Here is a 4,210-nt window from a genome sequence, read left to right as displayed (position 1 = left end):
GCATATGGTGATCATCAGGGTGTCAAAAGAATCAAATCAGCTGAAGTTATATTTATTCTAATGTCTGTTACACGCTTTCAAATTAATTCTGTTGTGCCACAGTGAATAAGAATGTCTCACTTTATCATAATCACATTCTGCAATATAAATGTAAAATGGGTCAGCTGATTGATCAGCAGTTTGAAAAGAAAATACATTTCAGTTTCCCACTGTGGGGGATTTTAATTTTCATGCACGATGACTAAAAATCTATTTTGCACTCATGATTGCAAACAAGGCAGGAGTATGGAGCCTCCACATCACAACCCTGGGCTGTGGGGAGTGTTTTGAAATTTGACTTTATTTCTATTTTTTGTTGGAGTCAGTCCCGTTTGTCTCGTTTCGATACGGTTCAGCATGGTTCAGTGTTCTGAGTTTGGTTCCTTTGTCCTCTGTCTCCATAAGCTCCGCTGGTTTCTGAACACCTAACCGTTGGATCTTATCTTCCCAAATAGATCACCTGGCTCTTGTTCCAATGTTCATGCCTCACTGATCTTATAGTTCTTGTTTTCTGAAGATGCCAGCACGTTTTGTTCCTCATTTGGTTACCCAACCTGTTCTCCTGCTCCATGGTTTATACAAGTTTGGTTTGTTTGATTTCAGGTTTGTCTTGGCTTAGTTCTAGTCTTTTGAATTTTTTTAATCTTGTCTATTTTTTGGGTCCTCACACTTTACTCAAAACAAACTAAATCCATCCATCCATCCATCCATCCATCCATTTTCTTCTGCTTATCCGGGGTCTGGTTGCAGACCAGGTTAGCAGCCTAAGTAGAGAGGCCCAGACTTCCCTCTCCCCAGCCACTTAGGTCAGCTCCTCCAGGGGAATCCCAAGGTGTTCCCAGGCCAGCCAAGAAACATAGTCCCTCCAGCATGTCCTGGGTCTTTCTCTGGGTCTCATCCCATTGTAATGTGTCCGGAACACCTCACCAGGGAGGCGTCCAAGAGGCATCCTAACTAGGTGCCCGAGCCACCTCAACTGGCTCCTCTCAACATGGAGAAGCAGCGGCTCTACTCTGAGTCCCTCCCGTATGACCGAACTTCCCACCCTATCTCTAAGGGAGAGCCCAGACACCCTGAGGAGAAAACTCATTTCGGCTGCTTGTTTCTGTGATCTCATTCTTTCGGTCACAACCCAAAGCTTATGACCATAGATGAGGGTAGATCGACTGGTAAACCGAGAGCTTCGCCTTTTGACTCAGCTCTCTCTTCACCACAACAGACCGGTACAGCACCCGCCTCACTGCAGACGCCACACCTATCCACCTATCAATCTCTCGCTCCATTTTCCTCCCATTCGTGAACAAGACCTCTTTAACTTGGATGTATCAAGTTCAAACAACAAGTAGTAATTAATTAAACAACTGGTATAACTTAACTATGTGAGTTCTTACAGCATATAATTATAAGTTATGATCCATAAACACTTGATAACATGTTTAATAAATGTATTATGCACTACATTCTGTTTTACCATAATGCTAACTAATTTGATGGGGGATGTAAAAATGTTGGCATTTAAAAAGTGGTTTTCCAGAAACTGCAGCAGAAATCCTGCAGCACACCTTCAACATGGACTTTTTAAATTGAGGATTTTTCCCCATAAGAAAGATCTAACTTTCAGCAGTTCGTGTTTTAAACAGACTTTCCACAACTTGGATTGGTGTCGTGCTCTGAACACAGTGAGAGGTAGGGAGACAGTGGAAATGTTGGTGTATGGGCCGCATCTTTAACCAACCGGAGTTGGCATTCCCATGCAGGAGAGACAAAGGCAGGGGGGCGGGGGGAGGCGCGTGGGGTGAGTAAAGCGCGGAGAAGCGAAGTGAGACACAGCTCATTTCAGTGGGATCGTTGAGCTGCGGAGCTCCTCGGATTTTACAGCCAGACCCAAAAAAAAAAAAGAAAAAAGAAAAAAAAATAATAATAAATCAGTAAAACAACCCGCCTCTGCGTTTGGTGCGTAAAGCGCTCCACCCGGACCGCCGTGCGCTCTGCGTCTGGCTGAGGCTCACCTGGTGCTCTGAAGACCCCGCAAACACCAAAACCAACAAAACAAAACAATACAACTTTTTCCACCGTGGTTTCCAAAAAAGGTAAGAGGCTGATGAGCTTTGGTTGAATTTCTTTTTTCTTTCCTCTTTTTTTTTTTTTAAGGTGCAAAAGGTTCTGAGCTGAGAAACGCACTGGTTGTTGTTTGGTGTTAAAAAAATTATACTTACCTCAAATGAATGATTAAATTGGGAAATCATGCATGTACACGTGGCTGTCATGACTGAAATGTAGAAGTTAGACATTTGTACATTTTCTAATAAATAAATGTCAGACACACCTACAAAGAAATGTTCCGACAGAGCTTTGCAGTCCATCGCTTTAAGGAATAATGCAAAAAGCTGCACTATTATTGCTTTTTTTTTTAAATCCAAACAAAGATGCAAATGATTTATTTATTTATAATAATTTACAATTTCTGTAACGTCACAAGAAGAAGTGAGACATGTGTCCGGGCTGCAGCAGTTGGCCAAGAAGAGTTACAACCGTTGCGACATCACCGGGAAGACAAACCTGGTCTTTGGTTCGGGTTCTGGCATCTGCGGGACGCGTCCATGATCTGAAACCAAAGATCAGACTCTCATGTCAGCTAGATGAAGTGTGGATCTATTGATGTTGTGCACTTCATAAGAATCAGTGTGATAGGAAAAGAAGTTAAGGCTTGATACTGGCTTGCTCTGATAATATATATTTTTTTATTTGATGAAAATGTTGCACATATTTCATTAAATTTAGATCTGCACCTTTCTACTAATTTAACCAACTGTTCCTGGACATGTTTTATATTTACATTTGCAAATTAAAAATTGCGCGTATAGCGGAGCTCCCTGGATTTCCCTTTTTATGATTCACAAAAAACAGGAAACATTTCATTTTTCAAAACGTGGGAAACACGAATGCTTTCCCTCATACCTTAGTAACGCCACCCACCTCTTGAGCCAATAGCTGCAGCCTTCATATTAAAACGCACGCACGCGCAAAATAACACACGCTCACAGAAACGCGCAGTTTTTCAAACGCACCATCAATGTCACCATGGAAACCAAGTCTCTTGGCACCTTCAGCTGACTGCCTCCAGCATGACTCCTGGCTTGTCGTGTGAGCGCTTGTGGATGCTTCTGTGAACCTGGAGAGGAGAGATGTTTCTCCTGGAGTTTAATGCGAATTGATGAGTTCCAGCTGGTTTCTGACACTGGTGGTCCAGCTAGAGGGGCTCCCAGCACCATGTGCACTGTGTCACTAGTCACAGGCGATCCTTGGCCTGGGGTGTGAATGCTGGGAGAGTCGGTGAAATAAGTGTCCATGCAGATAATGCGTGTTTGTGTTCCTCCCTGAGGCTGCGATCCAAACAGCTTTCTGCTCTGCATTTTCTGTCTGACATGAATGAACAGGACAGACATCCAAGGCGAGCTCTGACTTGCCGAAGACCAGAATGTATCATTTGATGCATGCATGTTCTGAATCTGGAGTAGATGTGTTAAAAAAAAAAAAAAAAAGCAATATATGTTCATTACCTACATAACTGCATTGGCCCATTAACATTTAAATGGTAAGTTATTTGATTAAGAATCTTAATGGACAAATGCACATTTTCATTATTCATTTATAACCAGTATCAATGTTGTTAATATTGAATAGGAGCTAAAAAACCAGTTACATCTTGTTTGTACAGTTTGTTCTCGATAGTTTTATTTTTTGTCACTAAGTGGAAAAAAAAAATCCACTGCCTACACACACTGATGGAGAAACACAACACTGCGTAAACAAACTGTATTTTATTTATTTTTAAAATGTGAAATTAAAGCTTGTCTTTGTAATAATTACAGCAAAAGTGCTGGATGGAACTAAGTTTAGCCCGTGGTCATGGGAGGCTTCTTAACACGAGTACAATCAAAGAACATGCACATAATACACACCCATGGGCATCATCCAAGACTAACACACACTCTCAGAAAAAGGCATGACCCCCCCCCCCCCTGAGCAACATTGCTGATATCACACGCAAGTCAAAAGTCACGTATCTTCTTCCAGTCATGTTATAGATTTTCAAATATGTAACTTTCATTGCTGTGACAATAAGCAGGGAAGACATTTACGACCCCCCCCCCCCCCCCCCCCCCCCCCC

The 4,210-nt window shown here is 42.2% G+C and overlaps 1 protein-coding gene across 3 annotated transcripts in view; it reads left to right on the top strand.

The window, feature by feature from the left end:
- Positions 1-1,980: 1,980 nt before the first annotated feature.
- Positions 1,981-4,210, top strand: part of LOC119416203 (excitatory amino acid transporter 2) — a 25,601-nt gene continuing 23,371 nt past the window's right edge. For 2 of the 3 annotated variants that reach the window (XM_037683402.1, XM_037683403.1), the window contains exon 1: positions 2,051-2,129. The gene's annotated coding sequence lies outside the window, so the exon portion shown is untranslated. Of the gene's footprint in view, positions 2,130-4,210 lie in introns of all 3 variants that reach the window. The other variant, XM_037683404.1, reaches the window with a different exon arrangement.

The sequence above is a fragment of the Nematolebias whitei genome, chromosome 10 (assembly GCF_014905685.2).
Source record: "Nematolebias whitei isolate Nwh7 chromosome 10, NemWhi1, whole genome shotgun sequence".
Taxonomy (NCBI): domain Eukaryota; kingdom Metazoa; phylum Chordata; class Actinopteri; order Cyprinodontiformes; family Rivulidae; genus Nematolebias; species Nematolebias whitei.
The sequence above is the reverse complement of the archived record's forward strand: the minus strand, read 5'-3'. Positions and strand labels throughout refer to the sequence as shown.